We start from the raw sequence: 27,855 nt of genomic DNA, 5'->3' as shown, positions 1-27,855 counted from the left end.
TTTTGAATTGATTTCTTTCCCTTATTCATGAGTTTGCTTAAGTCTTGTGTATAATTTTAATTCTTTTTAAAAGTAAGACTTTTGAGTCTTTATCTGGAATCTCATCTGCTTCATTACTTCGGGTTTGCAATACTATGCAGTTGTGAGCTTGTGTCCTAGTGAGTTGCGTCAAAGTTGTGCTTTGCACATCTGTTGAGGTATGTTCTCCAGGCATTCGAGTTTTTTTCCTATTCACACTCTGTTTTAGCTATACTAGTAAGCCCTGGCTGGCCTGGACCAAACTCTGCCACCCTTTGGTTTGTTTTACAGTATGTGAGTCCCTCTGCCGACTTATCTTTATTTGGATTTATGTTTTCTCATATCATGGAGCTGGAGGTCACCTTGCAGATACAATGATTTGAAAGTAGTCCCTGTATTATCTGCTGGAGACACTTGTAGACTTCACTTGTGTCCCCAGTAAAATTCAGGGACTGCAGCAAAGGGTCTTGGTTGGGAGGGGGGATGTAGTTTATAGTTCTTTTTAGAGTAAAGGTATTGATATTTAAGTAGTTAAATGAAGAAGGCATGGGGAAGGAAAAAGAATGAGACTAGGTGGGTTAGAGGCATGAGAAATAGTGGAAATGTACAGTGGGTGCAGAGAAGGAAAGTCCTAAGAGCCCTTCCTGGACAGACACATGCCAAAGCAGGAAAGCTAAGCAATCGTCAAGTAGAAAAGTGTAAAGAAATACATAAATTAAATTAAGCCATAAAATCAAACAAGGAATTGTTAAGTCAGACAGAATTTCTCCCTCATTGGGGTGTTTCTCTCTCACTGGATAGCCTTTTGTATCAGCCCTCACAGGTTGGGGGAGGATCCAGATAACATAGTCAGCATGTTCTGCCAGATGAGGATTTTTATGACCAAAGCCCATTTTTCTGCCAGAATTCCCCAGTCTGAGGCTCTGTGCCTGAAAATTACAACCTCATCTCTGGTATTTGGGGATCATTCTTTCCACACCAAGGGCTTTCTGAGACTGAGGCTTTAAGGGGTGTGGAAGGCATGCAGGCCCATGTTTGCCTTTGTCAATCCAGTCAGGTTACTGTGCCAACTTTGGCAGCACACTTCCCACGATGCCATGTAACTTGCCTAGACAATGGTGTGTGTGTGTAGGGGGTGCCTTCTCCAGCAGATATCTCCTTGTTTCAGCTCCAGGTTCCTGTGCTACATTTCCGTTTCAGATGTCTCCCGGGGCACACAGATCCAGCCTCTAGTTGCATTTGTACACAGGGAGCTTCTTTTCTCTCTCCCTCAGTTGTGGTACCAACTTCTGAGAGCATTTGCCTCTTGGCTGCCCCTAACACTGGCCGGCACAGCAGCACAGTAGAGCATGGTGTGGGCAGCTCAGCTACTGCTTTGCAGAGAAGCTCTTACTCTGCTTCTGTAGCCCTTTCTCTTATGTGAATAGGACCTTTGAAAACAAGACAGTGTCTTCTGTAGCCTTTAATGGCCCTGAACTTATGTGGCCAAGGATGACCTTGAATTGCTGATCCTCCTGCCTTCACCTTCCAAGTGCTAGAATTATATTCATATACCACCACACCTGATTGATTTATTTATTTACCCATTTTTAATTCAATTGTACCAACTATGACTACTAATCTGTCACCTTACTCAGAAGTCTGCATAAATATCTCTTTTTTGTTGCTGTTTTTATTGTTAAGGTAGGACCCCATGTCGTACTCCAGACAGGCCTAGAGATCTCTACATAGCTGAAGCTGATTTTGAAGTCATGGCCATACTCCTGTCTAAACCTCCAAGTGTTGGGATTACAGGTATGTACCTCCATGTCTTGCAGCAAAATCACCTTTATAATTCTTTGTTTCTACAGTGCCTCATTCAGTTATGACACAAAGTTAGTTTTAAAAGTTCAACCAGAGGCCGGGTGTTGGTGGCGCACGCCTTTAATCCCAGCACTCGGGAGGCAGAGGCAGGAGGATCTCTATGAGTTCGAGGCCAGCCTGGTCTACAGAGTGAGTTCCAGGACAGCCTCCAAAACAATACAGAGAAACCCTGTCTCGAAAAACAAAACAAAACAAAACAAAAAAAAGTTCAACCAGAATATTTTCCAACGTCTTCCACTTAATGCTCATACTGTTTGGAAATGTGAACCACAGAGAAACTGTTAACAAGAATTTCAATTCAAAATAAGCAATAGACTTTTAGATTTCCTAAGTGCAATACATTTCAACTAAAGTTTTATACCTTCAGTGTGCTTTTCTAAACAGCTGAATAATTTGAACGAAGTTCAACACAGGAAGCATAAATCATGGCCTAGTCTTCAAGAATCAAGATTCTATTCTATTCATAGTGTGTGCTTTCCAGAGAGGGAACATGGACCATGTTTTCAAGAAGAATGAAACCAAATGTCTCCCTGTATAACCACTGCTTATACAGAAAACGAAAGCCACTAGTACATTTCCTTATCTCCCCAGTAATTAAGAAAGACGGAGACATGGGATGGGAGGTGAAACATTTTATCTACTGGTGCCTACAGCACTGTGTACACACAATCTCACTGAATCTGACCAGCAGCCCTATGGCATGTCACACTCACATACAACAGGTAACATAGCTAAGACTGAGAAGGAGTGTGTGTGACTGATCAAAGATATAAAACAGTAAGTAGACCTGGACACAAACTTGGGTCTTTCTCTTCTCAAAATGTTTACTTCATTCACTGTGCCATGCTCCCTTTCTACAGTGTTTTTACAGAAATACAAAGTATCTGAGAAAATGAGTTAGGATAAAACCAAGTTTTAATTTTCATGTAGCATGGTATAATGAAAAAAGAACACTGGACCAGGTGGTGGAAGAGGTGTTTTCTACTCTACCATAATCACCTACGTGGCCATATCCAGACAGCCAGGTCACAGCATGGGATCATCATAAAGATCAGATGTCCCTATCCAATCCCTTTCCCTCTGCAATTTCTCCCTCTCCCTCCCTCCCTCCTCTCTCTCTCTCTCTCTCTCCCTCTCTCCTCTCTCTCTCTCTCCCTCCCTCCCTTCCTCTCTCCCCTCTCCCTCCCTCCCCCACCCCCTCTGTGTGTGTGTGTGTGTGTGTGTGTGTGTGTGTGTGTACATGTCCTCATGTGAGTATCTCAGCGTGCATATACAAGGAAATGAGAGGTATTTTTTTGAGACAGGACCATTCACTGAGTCCAAAGCCCACTGATTTGTCACCAGTTCAACCAGGCTCCTATGATCTGCTGCTCTTTGCCTCCCCAGCACTGGGATTACAGATTTGCACCTTTGTTCCTGCCTTTCTAAGTGGCTGGTGGGGATCTGTATTCAGGTCTTCATATTTTCATAGCAATCGCTTAGGATAAGACGTCACCACCCCAGTCCTACCCTTCCCATCTCAGGTTAAGCCATTCACCTACTATCAGACATGAGCATAATTCAGGTTAACAAACCCATCTAGGACTCCTTCCACTGGGTCATGTCTCCCTTCTGTGTGTATTCCTCTTTCCTTTATAAAAGCAGACCTCAAAAACAAATGGAGTCTACTTAGACTATAATATGCGGAAACAGAGACTTTTATTTTGATTTCTTAGTCTATGACTAAAGTATGAGAGGTTTCAGAGATACTGTGAAAGCAGGGCCATAAAGCTCCAAAGTCTCTGTGTGGCTGTACAGGTGTATATATAATATAAGGAGCAGAGGAGATAAAAGGGGAGGGAGGGAGGGGAGAGTAAGAGATGGGGATTATAAATAAATTTACAACTTAGGAGAAGGGTTTGAGATACAGAGTTGGAAAGTCATAAGCATACAGATGGAAGGCAAAGCCACGGAGGTGAATGAGCTCACTGGGGGGAGTGTGGAAAGCAGCGAAGGCCCGAAGCCAAACCCCAAGGCACTTTACAGTTTGAAACCTGGTATAGGCTAGGAGCCAACAGAGGAGATTTTCAACATGATTGTGTGTATCGTGATGCCGTGAGAGGAGAATGCAGAGGCAACATATTCCAAATGTATTGACCTTGGAACGTGTTGCCACATAGCATCTTGAAGAGCTGTTCCTAATGAAAACACTCCGGGAAAACTTCTTCCCTTCTAGCTCTCCTCCACCCGTGGTACAACAAACGAGAGTCTAAGGCAGCAGTTTTCAATCTGTGGGTGGCGACCCCTTTGGAGGGGGATTGAACAACCCTTTCACAGGGGTTGAATGTCAGATATCCTGCACAGTAGATATTTACATTAAGATTCATAATCTGGTAGTAATGGTGCACACCTTTAGTCCCAGCACTTGGGCGTCAGAGGCAAATAGATCTCTGAATTCAAGGACAACCTGGTCTACAGAGTGAGTTCCAGGATAGCCAGGGCTACACAAAGAAACCTTGTGTTTAAAACAAAAACAAAACAAAAGATATTATAAAAGATTTATAATAGTAGCAAAATTACAGTAATAAAGCAGGAGGACTGAGTGAAGCTCCTAAGACAGGCTCAGGGAAGTAGATGACCTGTATTATTATTTTTTCCCTGTGAAGTGTATAACTTTTTGGGATATTAGCACACGGGTGTGGGTGTGCTTACCTACACACGCTATACCAAAGCACATTTGGTTTCTCAATTTTCTAGAGAGGAGCTCTTTGCTTATAAGTAATAGAAACTACTCAGAAGACCTGTAAGTGAAAAAAATTGTGTCAAGGGTTACTGAAAGGGAACACATCTGGTGCTAGTACCTTACTGGGATCTGAGGCAGCTTTAGGGATCTCTCTCTCTCTCTCTCTCTCTCTCTCTCTCTCTCTCTCTCTCTCTCTCTCTCTCTCTCTCTCTCTCCTCTTATTTGTGTAGTTACCTTGAACTTCAATAAATAAAAGAGTATCTTGATTCACTTTCCCCTTTCAGCCTTTGCCTTCCTAGTCTGTCCTATGCCATTAACATAGCGAGAAGTCATTATTGTATCCCTCTCTGTTTCCCACATTACCGACAGGAACCCCTTCTGCCTCTGCTCCTCAAGTACCTGCCAGAACCATCTACAGACACACCTGTCATCACCTCTCAGACAAACTACTTACTGTAAGACCATTATCACTTAAGAGCTCTGCCCCTAAATTCCCTTCTCCACAGATCAACTAAGGAGAATGTTTTCTTTTTTCCAAGACAGGGTTTCTTTGTATGGCCTTGGCTGTCCTAGAACTTGCAGACATCCACCTGCCTCTGCCTCCCTGGTGCTAGGATTAAAGGCGTGTGCAACCACTGCCAGTCAAGAACTTTCTTTTTCAAATAGTATGTCATTAAGGCTCAAAACTTTTCAAGTAGCTTCCCCCTGCATATTACTATATTCTCTGAGATCAAATCTCATCTTATGTACTCCCTGGTTACTCAGCTCTGTGACCCAAGGTTTTTTTTCTCTTTCTCCAACAAGCCAAACTTTGTCTTGCCAGGTATTTGGACTTCATCACTTCCAGCTTATCTTGGCAACATCACCACTTAAGGGTTTCACAGTCCATATTTGAAGCAATCAATGTTTCTTGTTAATCTCTCTTAAGTAGGAATTCTACAAGGCTGGGGATGGCATTCCAGCTATCTTGTTCATCCTTCACTGAGGTTTCCTCATACCAAGCACATTGTAGGCGCTCAATAAATATTTGTTGCATTCATGAAGAAGCTTTAAAATTACATATTGGAGAAAATTACAAAATTATTTTAACACAGCATTCCTCAAATTAATTCAAATACATGACCCTACCTATTGTACAGTAACTTCATTCTTCTAAGAATAATTCCTAGAGCACACTGTGTGGTTTATGATGGCATTTAGTGGGGCTGATGCTTAAAACTTAATGGTTTTGAGTCGGTTATTGGTGGCACACACCTTTAATTCCAGCACTCGGGAGGCAGAGGCAGGAGGATCTCTGTGAATTTGAGGCCAGCCTGGTCTACAGAGCAAGTTCCAGGACAGCCTCCAAAACAATACCGAGAAGTCCTGTCTCGAAAAACCAAAAACCAAACCAAAACAAAAAAACTTAATGGTTTTTAAGTGACAAAACTTGCAAATGTTATAAGCCAACATTTTGGAAGTTTTTATGAATCCTATATTAGGACAGTACTTGTTTTTCAATGTTTTTTCTTTGAAATATGAGTTCAAAAAATTAAGCTAGTTGCTTAATATGGTGGGGCTCAGAGATGGCCAAGGTACCTGTGGTGGGAGGAGGCGTCCCAGCAGGACCAGGGTAAATGAAGGGATGTGGTTAACTAAGGCTGAAAGAGCGTGGTGCCCAGGAAAACTTTGCTGTTCCCAGTGCGATTTTTAGAAGCAGAGACCTGCAGTTGGGAACATGGCTATTTTTATACTCTCTCTGTTTTCTGTAATTATTTCTCTTCTGTTTCCCCTCATGTTTAGTAAAAGCTGTTCTTGAAAATACCAGCCAGGTTTGTCAAGCTCCATGCTGAAGCTTTTAAAGAACCACACAGCCATGGGAGAGAGGTCGACAGATGACAGAGTGACATGAGACTACAGACAGAACTCCACATGGAGAGCAAAGTCAAGCCATACCTTCAGGGAGTGGGCTGCTCTTTCTAACATGGAGACACTGAAGACTGATTCAGTTTGTTTCTGGTGTGTTGAAACATTGGGAGGTTTTCTGTTGCATCTTAATTAGTTAAGGTCACTTTACAAAATCATACATATATACACTATTAATCTACAAAAACCAGTTGGTAAAGTCAGTTTTCTAGTCACTTGAAAACCTCTAAATAAATAAGAATCTAAGTGCCTCAGAAATAATATTTAAAAATACAAAAAAGTTTGAGTTTCTCAATTATCTGAAACATGTATAAAGAACACATAAGAAAGTTTGTACATGAAATTGGAATGTTCTGAATTTGAACCTCAGTATTTCTTAACCCACGAGTGCACTAATGTTGGCAGCCAGCAATGACTCTGGATGAGCTCTCATTTTATTTTGCCAGGCATCATTTGGGGCATATATCTTAGGCCTCAAGATTGCTTAAACTAGAGGAATAACTCAGATGGAGGGTTTCAGATTAGGGAAGTTGAAGACTGTGTTTAGCATGTTGAAGGTCTGATTCTGAAAGACTGATAGGTTGTGATTTTTCCTCATTGGGTGAGAGGGAGAGTTAGGTAAGGAAGGGGAGGAGACATAGAAAGACAGAGACAGAGACACATACAGACAGGGAGAGACACAGAAAGAGACAGAGTCACAGAGGGACAGGGAAAGACACACAGAGAGACACAGAGACACACAGAGTTAGGGAAGAGACAGAGATACACAGAGAGAGACAGAGATAGACAGAGTGACAGATACAGAGAGACAGAGAAGAGAGAGAGAAAGAGTGTATAGGAAGCATCTGCTGCTAAGACTGGCCTACTGACTAATCTCATTCAAAAATACCCTTGCAGAAATAATAATGTTGACAACACCATGATAATGTTGACCAGTTACCTGGGCACACTTAACCTTGTCAGACTGGCATAATTTATTAGCAATACACTTGGAAAATATATTATACATACATTATAGCCTGTATTAGCCATACCTGGATGACAGAAGGTAGCAGATGGGACAAGTCCAGGGAATGCAACCCAGGGAAGAGATAGCAATAACTGGTCACAGGTGTCAGAAGAAGTTGAGAATGAAACCTGGGGTCCTAAGCAGTAATCTACAGAGTACACTGCACAAGATGATACAAGTTTATATGCCCAAAGAAGCTTTGTAACTAAGTGAAGTTACCACTGTATCATATCCCAAAAATGTACTGGCCACTGCCTGGAAAATCTACTGATACAACTAGTTCATAGTGATCATTCCTGTGTTTGACCAGCTGAGAAGCATTAGTGGATTTATATTAACTTTGGTGATGTTAAACATTAAAAGGTTTATACAAACATTGACCATGTTGAAAAGTAGAGGATATGTATTAACTTGGTGTTAAAGATTAAAGGAACGGCTTTTTCTCTTTTTGAGACAGGGTTTTACTATAGCCCAAGCTGGCTTCAAATTCGTTGTTCTCCTGAACTTAGATCACAGCAGTGAACCATGATGCTCACCAGAACCCCTCTCCAGTTGCCTCTAGTTATCGCTCCAGGGGCTTGAGAGTGAGTGTGTGTGTGTGGAGCAGCAGCATGGCATCTTGCTTGCAAGTATATACTTTGGTTGCAGGCTACCACATAAGCATGTTGAAACATTGTTTCCTGACTTTTGCCACTGCAACATTGCCATAGTGATAGACAGGGAGCATCAGAAGGCATTAGAAATGGAGAGAGGAAGGCTAGATAAAAGAAAGGAGCTGGCCCAGCACTCGGGAGGCAGAGGCAGGTGGATCTCTGTGAGTTCGAGGCTGGGCTGGACCGACAGCCTCCAAAACAATCCAGAGAAACCCTGTCTCGTAAAAATAAAAAAAAAAAAAAAAAAAAAAGGGCTGGAGAGATGGCTCAGAGGTTAAGAGCACTGACTGCTCTTCCAGAGGTCATGAGTTCAATTCCCAGCAACCACAAGGTGGCTCACAACCATCTACACTTTAATCTGGTGCTCTCTTCTGGCATGTAGGCAGAACACTGTATATGTAATAAATAAATAAATCTTTAAAAAAAAAGAAAGGAGCTGGTTCTTAGGAAGTGAAGGGAGAGAAGAAGGAGTTAAAAGGTCAGCCTTGGCCACAAGTCAACTGTGAAACCAACCTGGGCTGCATGAAACTGTCTCAAAAATTCCAAAATAAAATAAAATAAAAATAAAAAAGAGAGCAAGACAGGTATGGCATCAATGCCTAACATCCCAGTACTCTCAGAAAGAGGAGGAGGCTTAGAGGCTAGTCTAAGCTTCATGTTCCCTCCCTCAGAGGGGGAGGGTGAAAGAGGGAGAGGGAGGGAGAGGGAGAGAGAGAGAGAGAGAGAGAGCTTTTCTTGCTTCAGATAAAAATTCCAACTCGCTTGAAATAGTCATAATATTTGGGTTCAGATCATGAATAGTTCCAAAATAGCCAAATCTCTAAAATATTTGGTAAGTATTATCGATATTATTTAATAGTAGTCTACACAAATGAATTTTTTAGCATTCTTACTTCATGGTTCACTTTTAAAGTCTTTGGTGTGGCATTTTATCTCACAAATGGAATGAAGCCCTGAAGTCTAGAAACTAGATAGAAGGGTAAAAAATCTGGTAACACTATCGCAATATCTTCAATCCTGAATAATATTAATATAATAAGAGCTAGTCCTTCATTCTAAGGATTTCCATTTTATAGGCTTGTTGTTATTCACTTTCCTTGCCTGACGCCTTATTAATTTTCATTTCTTAAGGCTACATGCATGACTTGAATTCAAATAAAAGCAAATGCTTTTCCCCATATCTAAGTTTGGAATCTAACTCTTTAATAGACAAAAATACATTTTCCCAGAAGTCTGATACAGTGCCTTAGTTAGGGTTTCCATTGCTGTGGTAAAAGGCTTGACCTAAAGCAACTAAAAGGCCACGGCCAACATGACCAAAGCAACATGGGTGGAAAGGGTTTATTCCAGTCTGTAGCTCTCAGATCATAGTCCCTCATCTAAGGAACCAGGGCAGGAATTAAGGGCATGGGACTGGAGGCCAGAACCAGAGCAAAGGCCAGGGAGGAGTGCTGCTTAATAGCTTGCTCTCATGGCTTGCTTAGCCTGCATTCTTAGAGCATTCAGGATTACAAGCCCAGTGACAGCACCACACACAGTGAGCTGGACCTCCCTCCGCCCACATTGATCAAAAAATGCACCAGAAGCTTGCCCATAAGACAATCTGGCAGGGGTATTTTCTCAGTCGAGGTTACAGCTTCCAGAATGACTAATTAGCTAGCACATAAAGAATGTCCAGGCAGCCAAATAAGTGTTATTTCTCCATCCCCTTCTTTGTGGTTGTTGATGTGTCTGTATGTCTGTCTCTGTCTCTCTCTCCCTCTGTGTGTGTGTGTGTGTGTGTGTGTGTGTGTGTGTGTGTGTGGCAGGCGCACATGTCTATGGAGGGCCTAAGCTGATGTCCTGTGTCTTCCCTAATTGGTCTTTACCCCCACCTACCAGAGAGCATTTTGAATGGGAGACATACCATTATTGGAACTGTGGAAGGACTACAGCTGCTAAATTGCTAGTATTCAAATTTACATGCTTCAGAGTCCAATCTCTAATAAAAACACAGTTATGATCTGATGAGACACTGATCCTGAAGCTCACTTATTCAGCCATACCAGCTAGCTAGAGAGCTCCAGTGAGCCTCCTCTGTCTCTACCTCCTCAGCACCAGGATTACAGGCACTCGAGGCTGTACCCAGCTTTTGGTTTCTGGGATGGTCATTGTGGGAGGGGTCAAGTTCAGGTCCTCATACTTGTGTGGCAAGTACTTTGCTAAGCCATTTTCCAGCCTTTGTCTTTCTTCCTTAGTAATAAATAAATATGGATGCTTGTAGTCTCAGAAACAGCTAGAAAATAAATGGATAATGCATAACAGGTAGTTGCTTTTCTGGAGCTGGAGATAGGGGATAAACTGCCTGTCTTTCTATATTAGGAATATGCTATTTGTTCAAGAACACACAGTGCTTGTTTCCAAGGTGTTTTTTTTTTTCTGACCTGGGATCATATTTATAGTTTATACTATCCTTAGGTCAAAGCATTCTATGAAACAAAATGATACATATTGTACTATGTAAAGCCAGTTTTGTAAAGAAAGTCCCAAAATGAAATGAATGGCTGGGTGAAGATTTCAGGAATGTTTGAACAAGTTCTGATGTTCTGATGTCATTGCAGGAAAATCCCAACACTGTGGCATGGAGTGGGAGCTTGTTTCTGGTTCCATTGCAAAACATGACAGCCTTGAGTAGACTTAATCCAAGTGGACATAATTATGCAGCCCAGTTCCACATCATTAGGGAGAGTCAACGCCTCTGCCAGGGTTCTGCCAACACTGTTTCTAGCCAGACATCCATTAGTAAATACTGCAGTCTTAAAATACTGCTTGGCTTCTGTGACTGGGTTGTCTGCACAATGAAAACTAGGTCCAGACTTTTGGAAGGATCATCATGGATACACAGAGAAATCCCTGCTGGTGAGGCAGCTAGAGGTTTGGCATAAGCCTAGTTCACATCTGTAGTCCTAACATCTGGTAGTTGAGGCAGGAGGAGTGCTGTGAGATAGAGGCCAGCATAGGCTAGCTACATCACGGGTTTCAGGCCAGCCTGGACTTCAGAATGAGACCTCATTTTCAAACAAACAAACAAACAAACAAACAAACAAATAAAAACAGATTTGTGATACTTGGAGTAATTCTGTTGAAGTCCTTTTGGTTTTATTTTTAAATTAAATATTTTCAGTTGGAAATATAAGTCTTTACTGTTCTTTGACAATGAATGCTAAGTAAGGAGGTAACTGGACTTCCAATTCTATCTTTGTCTTGCTTAATACTGCATTTTACTAATTTTTACAAAGAGAAACATAAATTAATATACTATTTCTCTTCAAACCAATATTTGATCTTTTACATGGTATTTCTAAAATTGGAAGGATTTGGTTGAAAGGCACATTGCAAATAATTGTAATGTTTGAGACATCTCTTAAAACAGTGAACTCCAGTTAGTAGCTACTTCCCAATTTGAAAAACATGTCACCTTGGGTTCTCTCTTCTGATCCTTGACAGTCCTCTGAGGTGGAAAAGGTACACGTAAGAATGCTGAAGTTTGGAGAACAGTTTGACCAAGATCACAAGCAAATGAGATAAATCTGGGGAAGGCCTGGGATTCTGTGACAGACTCTTCTTACTATTCTGTATTGAATGAGGGGAGACTGACAGGTTGGTAGGAAATTTCCAAATGAAACAGCCAGCCCACAGGCTTTGTGATCCTACCAGGCTCTAGACCTTTGAGTGACAGCTGCCTTTGTCTCAAGAGCAGTCAGCCTAAATTTACTGCCCCTGAGCAGACAGTGAGATGTATGAGTCTCTGCAGAAAGCCAGGAGGTAAGAAATTCTGAAAGTGTCTTGTAAACAGGTAGTATCCAATGTGTGCCTACAAACCTCCTTGCCCTCTGCATGAGGAATGACAGATTAATGAGGATGTCAAGTTTGTGATACCAGCTCTGAAGCAGTGACACTCCTGGCAGGCATTTGTAAACAATAAGACACTGGGTTTATTATGCTTGTCTCACAACTCCCTTCCTCCTACACCCATCACAGCAGCTCCACTGAGAATGGTCTAGACCATTTTCCCCTAGAAAAGCTGAGAATTCGGAGATATTCTGAAGATCACCTCCTGAGTCACCCGGAGAGACTAACATTAAGAGACAATCTCTCTCTCATGGTTTGCTTGAGGTTATCAAAGGAAAATACTTGGAAAGTGAGGACATTTATGACATGCTTATCAAATAGCCAAATGATTAAAGAATGAACCTTGGATTTAAGTCTGTCTTTGGATAGTTATGAGATTTAGGTAAGTTACCTAACCTCCTTGGGCCTCTAGGAGAATAAGACAATTATTTTAACCTGTTTTTCAGTGCTGGGTATGGGACACAGGATCACACACAGGTCGTATATACATACTACCACTAAGTTACACCCCCAGCCAGAGACAGTTGATCTAAAACAGGTTTTAAAAACTTTTTTATTTTATTTGTAAATCTTAATGTTCTAAACATTTGTTCAAAAGAACACCTTCTGTAGACTGAAGTTTCTGTCCTGCCTGGTTCTGCTTGCTGTTTAGTCCCAAATAACACACAGAGGTTTATATTAATTGTAAACTGTTTGGCTTTTGGCTCTGGCTTCTTATTGACTAGCTCCTTCTTAATTATTAACTCATTTCTATTAATTTGTGTATCTCCACATGGTCACGGCTTATTGGAGAATGTCCAGGCATCGTACCTTCCTAGTAGCTACATAGTCTCTCTCCTCTCTCTCTCTCTCTCTCTCTCTCTCTCTCTCTCTCTCTCTCTCTCTCTCTCTCTCTCTCTCTCTCTCTCTCTCTCTCTCTCTCTCTTTCTCTCTCAACTCACTCTCCACATTCCTCTCCCCAGAATTCTCCTAGTCTGGTCACCTGGCCTGGTTACATCCTGTCTGTTCATTGACCAAAACAGCTTTATTCACCAGCCAATAAGAGAAACATATATTCACAGCACACAGAAGGACATCCCCCATCACTTTTAGGGTTATAAATTTAACTGATGAAAGTTATGCCGCATACAATCCCAGCTGCCATTGGCTCTCACCCCTCCTTCTGGGTTCTCAGGACACAGCCTAAGAATCAACAGATAGGCTCATCTAAAAGCCTCTTCCTGTTTTAAAGTCACTGTGGATGTCATTGTAAGAATTTTTAACCTGTTCACATCACCCACACTATGTTGTTATAGTAGCTGGGATGTGGCCTAGCAGAAGTCCACTTGCTTAGCATTTGGGGGTCCTTGCTTTTAACCCTCAGCATGGACAAAACCAACCAAACAGCAGCAAACAGACAAATCAAACCAACCCAGCCTTACAGTTGGAGGAGCTGGGGTGGCTCCTGCTCCAGACTAATTACTAATGTCACTTTGAGTTGCTTCATCTCTGTGTTTGTTCCTTTATGCATAAAATGAAGGTAGAAACCTTTCTCAGGCAAGAATGTTTTTTAAACTGTAGAACACTAAATAAATGTATGGTGTCATTAGCATTATCTCCTATGCTCAGCACCCTTCTCTGTGGGGAGATGGCTTTATCATCCGAATGACTCAGAGTAACAAATGTTCTTGTTCTTTGGCAAGCTTGTTTGGGCTTAGAGGTGATACTTATCACATTTGGACTCCATCTTTCCTGTAAGACCAAAGCCAAGACAGTGTAGATGACATGGGATATTAACACAAGTAATTAACCAAGGGGACACCATTTAAAGGGAAGAACTGTCCTCATAATATGACCTTGATAATAACCCAACCATAGTTCCTTCTCCAGAAAGCCAAGCCTCAATAATAACTATTGCTATTATTGGGTGTCCAATAAATGCTAGATATTCTTTTTTATATGAGTTATCTTAACATCACAAGGGCCATCTGCAATGAAGTTACTTATATTTTATAGTGAGAAATGACCTAAAGAAGTAGAATATGGGTCTTATTTTGTTGCTTAAAGTAGATAAGACATTTTTCTGATATACATACAATTGGTAACTGCAAAATCCTGAACTCTAAATTCAAATATCTGAGCTAGTTAGCTATGTGTCTCCTAATTGGAAGAATGTACTTTCCTCACTCACTGTGAGGGCAAAATGCCTTGCTCTTCATCATTGTAGTGTCTTAGACACCCCTCCCCACCCCTCTCCCATTTTTATTTCTTCCTTCATTTAAAAATGCTTTATTGATCTTCATAAAACTCAGAAGGAGAAAGCATGGATTAATCATTGATACCTCTGCCCTCCAACCCACCTCTCACAGGGGATGGAACAGTCTAGTCTCTTCCCTTGAGGAGTTAGTCCTGTAACTAATTCATTTTTGTCAGTAGGATTTTCCTCTTCTGCTTATCTTCATCTTTGGTTTTGTATTTCATCCTTCTTTTTCTCTGTTAGCCGAATGCTCCAGCGCTTTAGACCATTCTGCCTAGTCTACCCAGGCTTTCTGGGGGGCTTTTGCCAAGCTGACACTTTCCTTCACATCATGCCACAGTAAGTTTGTATTAGCATCTGGAAGATGCTTTCTGCAGTGGAACACCTGAGCTGAGCTCTAATGAATAGTGAGAAAGCAAGTGAGTAAGAAGAGACGAGAGCATGAATGAGCATGAATCTTGAAACGTGCTTAGTCAGCAAACACTGGACTCTGTTTGGTTTGGACATTTCCCTTAGTTTGGACATTTCCAGTAGTAGCTGAAGTATTTGCTGTCCAGCTTGGTGTGTTTCTATAAGGGTTCAATGCCAAGATCTATAATTGGTGCCCAGAGTCAAGAAATTGATGATACAATGCTGTGCCATTGTAAAAGAACCCAGCAAGGGAAAAGGCATGCTTTGGGATATGAAAAACTAGTTTGTATTGTTGTCTCACTTTTTAGCATAATTTTATGGCTTTGGAAAGTTTTTAAAATCCTATTTTTCATCTTATGCATTGTGAAGTGGGGAAATACACATACTACTGGAAATTCTGTAAGAATTAAAGACAATGGTCAGGTACACAGAGGCTACTCTATCCAAGAGAAATATGTTACAAGTCAAAACCAAAATCTCATTTTCTCCTAACCATGTGTTTCTAGCTAGCTTGCCCTTTCCTCTTACTTCCCATCTTGCTGTGCAAACCTTCCTAGCACATTCTCTAGCTCAGCAGCAGCTGCAGCCATTCCACAGTCCCGCTGCCTGGAAAGCAGAGCCGTGTGTTAGCCTTCAGACTTACATCAACATTGATTTTGCCTTCAGTGTTCACTTTGCTAACAACTTATCATTGGCATGCTGAAATAAACATAGATACTAACCTATTTTCCTCCTTTACAGCCGCTGTACAAATGTTGACAGTTTCTCATCTGAATCATCTGCACAGGTACTGGTGATAATAGATTCCTATACAAAAAACAAAACAAAAAAAACTAAATTGAGCAAAAGATTTAGTTACAATATATTTCAAGTTTTTGCATGCAAGCATTACCAGTCAAAGGAGCACCGCTTGCTTGTCTCTTAGATAGCTGAAATCTATTCATTTAACAAATATGTATTGAAAACCTACAGTTTACAAAGGCCTTGTATGTGCTGGGATGCACTGGTTCAGCAAGGCAGTCCTGGGGTCACTGGAACAAATCCTCATTCTCATGTAGCTTATACTGAAATACAATAAGGAAACAGACATGTAGACAAAGAAAAAAAGTAAGATAATGGTTTCAATAAAGAAAACAAAGTTCCATAATAGTGACTAGAGAAAGTACTTTGTTTTATATTTATATTTATCTTAATTTGCCAATAAAATCCACATCTAATTTTTTAAGTCTAATGAGAAGGGAAAGAAGAGGAAGGCTCCCCTGAAAAGCTCCTGTGATGTGTATTGTGGGGCAACAGTTCTAAAAATCCGAGGACAGTCTTATCAGGTAGAGGGAGTAGCAGTGCAAAGGTCCTGGAGCAAAGGAGCTTGGGCAGGAAAAGAGTACAACATGGTTGAGTACAACTGAATAAAGAAGTGAGATAGGGAGTGAGATTGAAGAGATAGGCAGAAGCAGATCGTATAAAGTTTTATTGGGGATGGCAAAACTTGTTCTAATTATACTGAGAGACTACGGACACAGTTGCATTAATCAATCAAGAGATAAGGACTTGGTGTGTTCATGCACTTGTACACATATACGTGTGCATGTTTGAGTGTGTATGTAGACCAGAGATCAACCTTACAAGCCACCTATTTTGTGGGCTTAGCAATTAGGCTAGGCTTAGTTGTTGAGAGAGTCCTAGGGATCTTTTTGTCTCTGCGATCCCAGCTCTGGAGATTATAGACACATGCTGTACCCAGCTTTTATAGGCTCTGCGAATTGACTCAGGTCCTTATACTTGTACAACAAGCACTTTACTATCTTCTCAGACCCCCCATTTATAACTTTAAAAGATGATGGCTGAGCTGGTTAACTGACTGAGAATTGGTAAAGATCCTTTCCACCAAGACTGATGACCTGAGTTCATTCTCCAGGAACCACATGGCAAAAGTTGTCCTCTGACCTCCATATACACAGTGTGGCACATGTAACCCCCCACACACAAAATAAGTAAATAAATATAGTTTGTAGGAGATTATACAGGGTTTCACTCTGTAGACTAGGCTAACCTTGAACTCACAGATATCTGTCTGTCTCTGCCTCTTGACTGCTAGGATTAAAGGTGTGTGCTACCACAATTAGCAATAAATGCAAAAGAAGACTGTATCTTTTGGATGGAATATGAAAGCATGTGAAAACTGTTTTTTTGCAGAAGTTCAGGTAAGTGACAATGGCTTTGGAATAAATATGTCATGATGATGATGATGATGGTGAAATTCAGGATGTATTCTGGAGGGCCTGGGTCGTCAATTGAATTTGGGGATCCAAGCAAATAGAAAGACAAAATGAGCAGTATGTTTTAACGTGAATGTCTGTGGTTTAGTGGTACCATTTACTAAGGCAGGATTAAGACATGTTTAAGGGGGTTGGTACCTATTCTGGTTATGGTAATCATAATAAATCCATGAGATGCCCATGTGGGGACATGTAAAAGTCAAATTGCTTGTCTATTTCAAGACACTTCTATTCTCTCTCACGCTTACAGCTCAGTTGTTGGCTAAATTAGGAGTCTGTAAGAAAAGGAAGTGGACATGTTTGCCAACTGAGATGCCTTTGTAATCATGTGTGTTGTTCCTGAGAGTTAAATCCTTGACTTAGGAGACCATGGCAGGCATTCCTTGGACGTCTACATTACACATTATGATGTGTCTAGACACTTGTGGCTTACAGAGGAAGTAATTTCTCAGAACAGTTGCATTTGTCTACAAAATACTTCCAACTACCTACTTCTACCTGTAGTTCCACTTGACATATAGACAGAATGTGGAATAGTATGAAAAGCTGAAAATCTAGATGTAAAATGTTTCTCAGATGTAGATCCCTACATTTCAGATACTAGTTCATAGGTTTATATCCCTTAGATGGACAATATCTTTAAAAAAATTGATTCAGCAAGACCACAAATACATAAAATTATAGCTTGTGTGAGAAAGTGATTTTCTGTCTAAAAAATGGCCTTCCCTTCTCATCCCTAATATTCTTACTTTATGTAGTGGTTCCTCAAAAGCTATTTTCAGTTAAAAAACTATAAATGAAAAACTTAAATATAAATGTGAAATTTACCAAAGCAAATTTTGATATATCTAAAATAATTGTTTTCATGTTAATGTGACCAGGACATTTAGACAACAAAACACTCAACAGAAGGACTTGACTGATAGTGTACTCATAAAAGAATTATTAAATATTAATTTAAAATTTGTGATTAAAGTATTAGAAACTGGGCACAGTAGTATATGTCTATAATTCTAGCATTCTAAAAGTGAAGATGGAGAATTGAGAGTTTTAGTTTACCTTGAACTAAGTTTTTCTAGACTAGCATCAGATACATAGTGACACCTTGTCTGAGTAAATAAATAAATTAAAGCCTAAAATTAATAGGAGGATTAAATAAAATATGAGGCTTGAAACTGTGTATGGTGGCTCATGCCTATAATCTGAGCACTCAGGAAGTTTAGGCAGGAAAATCATGGGTTTCAGATTAGCCTGGGCTATATAGCAATTTCGAGGTCAGTCTGAATTAAATAGTAAGACCAGTCTTCAATAGTGTCAGACATGGTGGTGTATGCCTTTAATCTCAGAACTCAGAGGCAGAGGCAGGTAGGTCTCTGTAAGTTCTAGGCCTGCCTGGTCTACAGAATGAATTCCATGTTAGCCAGGGCTACATAGTGAAACTGTCTCAAAACAAACAAAAAGGAAAAAGAGAAAAAAAAATACTCATAGTTGTAAGGAAAAAAATAATCCCTTTGAAGAAGTAATTTATTGGGTATAGTCAAATAGTGTGTTCCACTTATTCTCTGTTAATTTTCTTCCTTTCCTTTTTGAAAACAGATTTCATTAGATTTACTTTGTTTTTTTGAGCTGAGGTCTCACTGTTTATTCTTGGCTGATCTTGAACTCACTGTGTAGTCAAGGCTGACCTCAAACTCACAGAGATCTGCTTGTCTCTGCCTCCCAAGTGCTGGGATCAAATGCCTGTGCCACCACACACACTGGCCTCACATTTTTCTTGTATTTAAAAAACAAAAAACAAAAACAAAGCCCATGTGGTAGTCACCTCTAAAGCCTGGCTCTTCTGTAAGGAGACTCTGGTGCAGGTTTAATGAGTCTGGCCTGTGAATTCCTGATAGGAAGGCCTTGGAGTTGGCATCAAAGGTGACCTTAATGGAGTTGCCCATAGTGGAGGTAATGCCCCTGGCTGAGGTGTAGCTATCATCCACGGGAGCCATAAAGAACAGCTTTTGGAGCTCTGATGTTGAGACCATGCCAGTGTCCCTGTGGGTGGGGAAGGAGCTCACAGCATGGTGCCATAGTGGCTTGTCATTTCATATGGAACAATATGGGGCTTGCTGATCTTGTCCTGTAAGTAACATCTCTGCATAGAGATTGTCTTAGGGTTTCATCCATGTGAAGAGACGCCATGACCATGGCAACTCTTACAAAGAAAATCATTTACTTGAGGGAGTAGCGTAGAATTTCAGAGGTTTAATCCATTATTATCATGGCACAGACCATGGTGGTGTTCAGGCAGACATGGTGCTGGAAAAGGAGCTGAGAGTCCTACATCTTTTGTGCAACAGGAATTTGAACGTAACTCTGAGAAAAGTTTAAACAAGAAACCTCCAAATCTGCCCCCACCATTACACACTTTTTTCAACAAGGCCACACCTCCCAATAGTGCCACTCCCTATGAGTTCATGAGGGCCAATTACCTTCACACTATCATAGAGATTTTGACCAAGATGATGGCTGTCAGACAGTAGGGGCTATGTGAACTATCCAGACCCCCATGAGTATTGTAATCCCAGGGTCAACAAATGCCTTGAACCTGGGCTCCCAGTCAGCATGAATCAGGTTCTGAACTGGCATGATAGTCAAAACTTCATTCTTGGATGATACCTCCAATCCCAGACTCCTTGATGGGCAGGAAAAACAAATCTTTAGAAAGTCTGTCTCCATGCCTGTGATCAGGCAGTCCACCTTGGGGACATGACTCATTTCCTGAATTCAGCTTTGCCTTTACTGCCTCTGCCTGGCCCAGACAGACTTTTCATAACTTTTGGCCCACACACTGTAGCTGTGTCATCTGCCATTTAGTGTCTTCTCAAGGAAGTTTTCTTTTTTGAACCAAAATAAAGTTCTTCCCGACAAACTAATGTCTACTTTGACACTAGAAGAGAAATTAATAATCTTCCATCTATTTTGTGATCATCAACTATATAATTTTGGTCTTCCCTGGAATTTTTTCATGATTAAAAAAAAATCAATCTCCTAGTGGCCTGGACCAACCAGTTCAGCTATCACCCAGACTTGCATCCTGGGCCTTAGGTTGGTCCACCCTAACATCTATCCCATCTATGACCTACTGGAGCACCTAAAGGGACAGATCCTACGGAACAATACCCACAGGATCCCCATGAGTTGGGGCAACAGCAGGATATCCAAGTGCAGTTTCAGTAAGGGTTCAATGATGATGGTATCCTAGAGACCAGAGGCCTTGAATCAGACCAATGACTCAGTGCAATGAACATTTTGCTTGTTTTAGGCTGATTGGACCAAAGGGTATACTGTGTGACACACTGCGGCTCCTGATGCCACTAGGATAAATGAAGACAGAGGAGCAAGGTGATTTTTTTATTTGTCTTGTTTTAAATTTATTTGGGGGGTGTTCTTTTTTGTTGTTGTTGTTGTTGTTGTTTTTGTTTTTCAAGATAGGGTTTCTCTGTGGCTTTGGAGGCTGTCCTGGAACTTGCTCTTGTAGATCAGGCTGGTCTCGAACTCATAGAGATCCACCTGCCTCTGCCTCCCGAGTGCTGGGATTAAAGGCATCTGCCACCACCGGCTTTGGGGATGTTCTTTTGAGGGATCTTGCTGCAGGGGAGAGGGACACATGGAGGGACTGGAAGGTGAGTGGGATTGGGGTGCATGATGTGATATTACCAAAGAATCAATAAAGAATTATACTAAAAAAACAATTTCCACTTCTCAACTGGAGAATTTTATCATCAACTTATTTAATTACTTTATCTATTTAATAATCTTTTGAAAAGCTAAAATATATTTACTAAAGTTTCTGCCTCCTCTGCATTGCCAACCCCCTCTCCCCCACACCCCCATTCTTCCTGAGATGGAAGAGTTGGCAAAATAGGGAAGAAAATAAAATGGTACAATATACTGGACCAGCAAGATGGCTCAGTGGGATGCAGCACAGAACTGATGTCTGTGGAGGCATTTTCTTAACAATTATTATGGGAGGAACCAGCCCACTGTGGACAATACTATAATGGGCAGGTGATCCTGAGCTGTATAAGAAGTCAGGCTGATCAAGATATGTATGAGTGAATGTCAGTAAGCAGCATTTCTCTGTGGCATCTGTTTCAGTTCCTGCCTTCAGGTTTCTTCCCTGATTGAATTTCTGTCCTGACTCCTTCATGATGGATTATAAACTATAAAGTGAAATAAATCATTTTCTCCCTGAGTTGGTCATGGTCTTGCTTTTTTTTTCTCTTTTGGCCATCTTTATTAGCAAAACTTTGTTGGTTGTGCTGCTATTGACTGTCCTTGGGTCACCATGGCAGTGGAATGTTCTCTCACCCCTTCCTAGCATTTTGCAGTTTTTTAAAAAAGATTTATTTATTACATATAATGTATTCTGTCTGCATGTGTCCCTGCAGGCCAGAGAAAACACTAGATCTCATCACAGATGGTTGTGAGCCACCATGTGGGTTCTGGGAATTGAATTCAGGAACTTTGGAAGACCAGCTAGTGTTCTTAACCACTGGGCCATCTCTCCAGCCCCCTGGTCATGGTCTTTATCACAGTAACATAAACCTAACTAAGACACCAATTGAGTTATTTTAACTAAAATATATACTTTTTTTCCATAGGTTTTATTAAAAAGAGTCATACTTAATTCTGAATAAGAACTCTTTTGGAGCTTAACAGGTTTAATATCAGTAGAATATGGGTAAATATTGTAAAACACTTTAGTAATGTATAGTGATACATACATGTTTATTATAGTAATTATTAGCCTTAATAATTATAGTAATAATGGTATACACATACAAGATCTGACTTGTGCATTAACTAGCTCATTACATTTTGGTATACTGCTAGCTATGCTTTAATAGAAACAAATCTACGAATAAAAACAGTACAAAAATCCATTCTTGGCTTCAGAGAAAACTATGAGGCAGAACATTAAGAGGTCCAAATGCTAACCTTTATCGTCCCACTTGTCCCTCCAAATACTAGGTTATTCATCTGTGTAAGAGAAAGGAGAAACTTTTGAAACTCCTTTCTGCTGCCAGGACTCTGCCATTCCCCAGAATACTACTAATCTTTCAGCATGTTATAAGAAAATATTGTGCTACACAAATGAATTTTAATTTTTGTCAATTAAATATTTTAAGTTATACATAAATTCTATTACATATTAAAATTATAACATTTCCAACTAAAACTAGGATTTACATGGAAGAAAAACACTTACTATTTATTGGACATATACTTAGTTCTTTTCTTGGTACTTTATGAACAGTACATAATTTAATCCTCAAAATTCCTATTTAAATATCCTCTTTTAGTTTTTATTTTTTGTACATGAAAACTAAAGTTCAGAGAGGTTGTGTCACATTATAGTAATCAAATAGGACTATGTGATGGCAAAGCCCATATATGTCACAATTGCACTTTCATTATGGCCTGCATAGTAATTAAAGGTGTTGAGCTGCATCTGTATAGTGTTTCATAAGCATTTTTACATGAAAACAGAAACAGTCAAATAAACAGATGCATTGTTCAAGAAAATATAAAGAATACCTTTGATACCTGGCTTTCCACTCAGTGTTAGAAAGTGTGATAGAAGCTGGGTAGTGTTGGTACATGCCTTTAATCCCAGCACTCGGGGGGCAGAGACTGGCAGATCTCTGTGAGTTTGAGGCCTGCCTTTTCTACAAAGCCAGTTCTAGGACATCCAGGACTGTTACAGAGAAACCCCATCTCAAAGAAAAGAGGGGGGAAGAAGGGAGGGAGGGAGGGAGGGAGGAAGGAAAGAGAGAGAGAGAGAAAGAAAGAAAGAAAGAAAGAAAGAAAGAAAGAAAGAAAGAAAGAAAGAAAGAAAGAAAGAAAGAAAGAAAAAAGGAGAATGCGGCAGAAACGCAGAGTGGATGAGGCTTCCCCTCCATCACAGCCTACACAGATTCACTTAGTAAATCTTAGGATGATATTGCAAGAAATAAGTCAATTGGTCCTGCAGTTTTGTTTTGTTTTGTTTTGTTTTGATTTTTGTTTTGTTTTGTTGTTGTTGTAATATACCAAACCCTACTGCAAGGCAAACCAAGAGCCAAATACTATCTATCCCAGTTACTTAACAAAATTTAAATCATTTATCCTTATATAACTTGAAGTTAAGTTTCATTGCCTCTAATTAACAAATAAGGACATTAAGGGGTTAGGAGACTTCGTAGGTTCACACAATAGGTAATGACAAAAGTTGGATGTAAATCCACTTAGCTTAGACTCAGTTTAGGTTTTTAAGTAATTGTAACATCTGCCTCCCTCCAGCCCCGATTGAACTTACAGTCTAATGCAGGAAAACTGAAGCACAAGACAATTGATGAGATGGAAAAACCAGTAATTAACATGTGAGCAGACAAATATGTTTTTCCTTAATTAAGTACATTAAATACTGTTATCATTATGAATAAAATATGTTTTAGCAGACTGTTCTCCCCCACTCCTACTATATACTCCTGTTGGTAATATAGTGTTGACAAAGCTGGGGAACCTGTACTAGAGGTGGGAGTATCTACTTCATGGAACGGTCATGAAACTGAGGAGGTGCCTTCAATGTAAAGAAATGATGAGAGAAGCAAGTGTGGCAGTCACCAGAAACCTCAATGACTCTTTGTTCGAATGACAAGGAAGAAAATGGGGTCCTGAGAAGGGATTTTATGTATGCCAACCAGATGTACTGATCACAGTGGTCCCAAGACTCCATGAAAGCTGCTTCCCCTGGGATAAAGGAATATCACACAGCATCTGCCATAAGCTTTGATCAAGGACAACTTTTGCAAAGGCCTCCGAACCTTTGTTGCATAAACTGTGGAGGTTTGCTCATTTCATTATCAACAGAACTGTCCTGGGAAAATGATCCAGATTAGCCCAGGTCTTTCCTCTGCTTATGAAAACAATGTAAGATCACACTTAAAAATCGCTAGTGCACGAACAGACTTCTTAGCCTAGATACACAGGGGAGGACCTAGGCCCTGCCCCAAATGACTTGATAGATTTTGATGATCCTTCATGGAAGGCCTCACCCTCCCTGGGGAGTGGATGGGGCACAGGATAGGGGGGTTGGTGAGGGGCATGAGAGGAGGGAGAAGGAACTGGGATTGATATGTAAAATAATATTGTTTCTAATTTAAATAAAATTTATTATAAAAATAAAAAAATCCATTCTTGCTTGAATTCAAATTACTTCTTTTCTCAGATGGACTTTTACCTTAATGGATGTTTTAGGTTGTATTTTATGTTCTTAGATATGTTTGTGTTTTTCAGGTATCTAGACATGTTTTTTTTTTTTGAGACAGGGTTTCTCTGTTTCAATAGCCCTGGCTGTACTGGAACTCACTCTGTAGACCAGGCTGGCCTCAAACTCACATAGATCCACCTGCCTACTCTGCCTCCCGAGTGCTGCGATTAAAGGTGTGCACCACCACCATCTGGCTTTCCAGACATGTATTTTATGTTTCATTTGAGGATTACAGTGTGAATGCTGATAACTTACTTTGTACATAGTGTGTGGTAGGGACTTGGAGGAATGAGGAAAAGAAGAGAGTGTAAGAAGGGTTAGACAGCACCGGGCGTTGGTGGCGCACGCCTTTAATCCCAGCACTCGGGAGGCAGAGGCAGGAGGATCTCTGTGAGTTCGAGGCCAGCCTGGTCTACAGAGCGAGTTCCAGGACAGCCTCCAAAACAATACAGAGAAACCCTGTCTCAAAAAACCAAAAAAAAAAAAAAAAAAAAGAAGGGTTAGACAGATCAGTGTAACATCCACTGCTCTTTTCAAATGAATGGCCATAAGACATTTACTGAGCTCTTCTTACAAGGAACCATTGACTGTGTTAGTGGCCTGCACACAGCTAACCTTGAATTCACTTGTTTTAAACCTTGCCTCTGAGCCCTGTGGTCAGCTGTGTGGCAATGGTGGGTGAGGAGTAAATACATTTCTGTTTAGAAGAGCTAAGCAAGTTAGGTGTGGTGGCTCCTGAAACCTATGATACCAGCCATAAGAAGGCTGAGGTAGAAGAATCACAAGGTTGAGGGTAGCCTGGGTTACACAGGGAGTTCCTGCCAGCCTGGGCTAGAGTGATACCCTGTCTCAATAAACAAATAAATAAAAAAAGATTGGAGCCCAGAAGTGGGGGCTGAAGAGATGGCTCGGAGGTTAAGAGCACTGACTGCTCTTCCAGAGGTCCTGTGTTCAATTCCCAGCAACCCCATGGTGGCTCACAACCATCTATCATGAGATCTGGTGCTCTTTTCTGGCATGTAGGCATACATGCAGACAGAACACTGTATGTAATAAAAATAAGTAAATAAAAAGAAATCCTTTAAAGAATTAGAGCCCAGAAGTACTTGGTTCCTGGGCCATAGTTATGACCTGTGGTTGATGACTTTTTTCCAAACCATCCATGATCTTTTATTATATACTTACGCTTGTCTCATGCTAGTGTAACACAACAATTGTCCATCACAGATTTTATTCAGTGCAGTTAGTTTATTTAAACAGTAGACACTATTTAGTATTTCGGTTATACCATTGTGTATTTCTTTTTCTTTTTTTGGGGGGAGGGAGCTGGCTTCAAGATAGGGGTTCTCTGTGTAGCGCTGGCTGTCCTGGAACTCACTCTGTAGACCAGGCTGACATTGAAATGAGAGCTCCTCCTGCCTCTACCTCCTAAGTGCTTGCATTGAAGATGTGCACCACTGTGCTCAGCTCGACATGTATTTCTATTTGCGAAGCTTTTGTATTGTTCTTGTTTCCTAGTAGCTAGTACCTTCTACTTGTTCATTATAGTATGTTAAACTGGGTATGATGGCACATGCCTTTAATTCCAGCACTCTGGAGGCAGAAACAGGTGGAACTCTGTGAGTTTGTGGCCAGCCTGGGCTGTACAGCAAGACTCCATTTCAAACAAAACACCACCCCATCAAAGCCTATAAATGCAGGATACTTGAGTGATAGTTGAATTGAATATATACAATAAGTAATATATTACCTAATCAACTGCACTATAGGACCTTATTAGTCATTATTTCTCTTCATCTGACACTCTGCAAGCAACACTTACAAAAGTCTTTATAACTTAAAAACTTGATGTGCAGTGTGTTCTGGGAAGGACTGAAATTACCAGCCTTGTGAATGTCTAAATGCACATTAATAATGACCAATTGTATTTGCAATATGTTCTTTATTTTTCTCTCATTCCAAAAAATCAGAAAGTGTACAAGAGTTTGAAACAGAAACTGTGACTTTCTTTTACTTATATTGTCTGTATAATGTGTACAACTCTTATGCATTTGTTTACGATTTCCTAAAATTCTTTCTCTCCCTCCCTCCGCCCTCTCTCCCTCCCCTCTCTTTAATAGTTATTTTTATGTGTGCCTGCATGTATGTATATGCAGCACATGTATGTTTGGTGCCCAAAGAGGCCAGAAGAGGGTACCAGATCTCCTGGAACTGTAGTTACAGATGTTTGTAAGCCATATGTGGGTGCTGAAAAGTGAAACCAGTTGCTCTACAATAGTAGGAAGCTGTTGCCTAAGTTGAATAGTATGCCAGTGGTCAACATATTTTGGAGAGGATGTGGAGATAGAGGAACTTATTATGTTCAATGTTGATGAGGGGTACAAATTAATACAGCCATTGTGGAAGTCAGTCTGGAGATTTCTCAAAATATTAAAAGTAGAACCACCATATGACCTAGCTATTTCATTGCCTCGCATATACCAGAGAATTCCATACCCAAACCATAGAGATATTTGTATTCTCATGTTTACTGTTGCTTTATTCACTATAGTAAAGAACTGGAATCAACCTAGTTGTCCATCAACACGTGACTTGATAATGAAAATTTGGTTTATATATATATTGTAGAATGTACGATATTAAGCAAGGTCATACGATCTCAGAGAGAATAAAATTCAAGTACTCCCTCATATGTGGAATCTAATCAATAATATATGTAAACAAATGTACATGTGGGTACAGCACAGCATGTAGAAAAGAGAACAAGAAAGGCTAATTGTAAGAGCATGAGGAAAGACTGGGCATGAGTTGTGAAGTAATATATAAAGCTAATTGTTTCTCTAACTCTATCACAAATCTTTCATTTTTGGTGGTGTATATGTGCATAAAATGTTTTCAATAGTAAAAGTGTACAATCAAATGTGAAGCTCTACAGCTTACACTCTGAATGGTTGCTCTACCTGTTTCCAAGAATCCTCGACTCCTAGTCCCACCTATCTTGCTTCCCTATTAGCCAACAGTGCTTTATTTATCAACCAATCAGACAAACATATACACAGAAGGACTCCCCCCATCATACCTGTATAGCAGTTTATTGAGATATATAGAGTTTGGGTCTGGTTACGTTTGGTATGTGATTTTATTTGCAAGGTTTGTTATAATAAAGCTTAGTTTTATAAATGAAAAGTATGTCTGCAAGTAGTGGAAATTTTAAAAATACTTTTCAATTTATCTTAAACCTTATTTTTAAAAAATCATATGCTAGACATGGTGGCACATGGCTTTAATTCCCAGCACTCGAAAGGAAGATATAGGTTTCTTAGTGTTCTAAGAAGTCTTTCAAAGGATTGATTAAAAAGTCTTCACAAGGATGTTCTTTCATGTAAGAATAGAATCCTCTATATTACTCAGAGGTCTCCAAGAAATATGGATAAGTTCCTGTACATCCCAAAGACCTAAATAACAGCAACAATTTTCTGGATATACTGAGAAAGAATTCTCACTATTAAGTTTTCAAACTTTTTTAATAGTAGAGACACTGTAAGGCAATTTACTGGTTTTGGAACTT

General features: G+C 40.2%; 2 long non-coding RNA genes across 5 annotated transcripts in view; one reads left to right on the top strand and one right to left on the bottom strand.

The window, feature by feature from the left end:
- LOC121133032 overlaps positions 1-24,063 on the top strand; it is a 56,635-nt gene extending 32,572 nt beyond the window's left edge. Inside the window, exons 2-6 of one of the 3 annotated variants that reach the window (XR_005869776.1) lie at positions 1,702-1,812; positions 15,450-15,495; positions 16,804-16,909; positions 20,295-20,374; positions 23,318-24,063. This is a non-coding gene — a long non-coding RNA (uncharacterized LOC121133032). Of the gene's footprint in view, positions 1-1,701; positions 1,813-15,449; positions 15,496-16,803; positions 16,910-20,294; positions 21,228-23,317 lie in introns of those variants that run through there. The other 2 variants (XR_005869775.1, XR_005869771.1) reach the window with 2 other exon arrangements.
- The window catches only part of LOC110341632, a 123,220-nt gene that overhangs the window by 76,820 nt on the left and 18,545 nt on the right, over positions 1-27,855 (bottom strand). For both annotated transcript variants that reach the window (XR_005869768.1, XR_002383598.2), the window contains exon 2: positions 15,431-15,515. This is a non-coding gene — a long non-coding RNA (uncharacterized LOC110341632). The remainder of the gene's footprint in view (positions 1-15,430; positions 15,516-27,855) is intronic.

Source organism: Mesocricetus auratus, unplaced genomic scaffold, assembly GCF_017639785.1.
Source record: "Mesocricetus auratus isolate SY011 unplaced genomic scaffold, BCM_Maur_2.0 Super-Scaffold_4256, whole genome shotgun sequence".
NCBI classification, from domain to species: domain Eukaryota; kingdom Metazoa; phylum Chordata; class Mammalia; order Rodentia; family Cricetidae; genus Mesocricetus; species Mesocricetus auratus.
The sequence above is the reverse complement of the archived record's forward strand: the minus strand, read 5'-3'. Positions and strand labels throughout refer to the sequence as shown.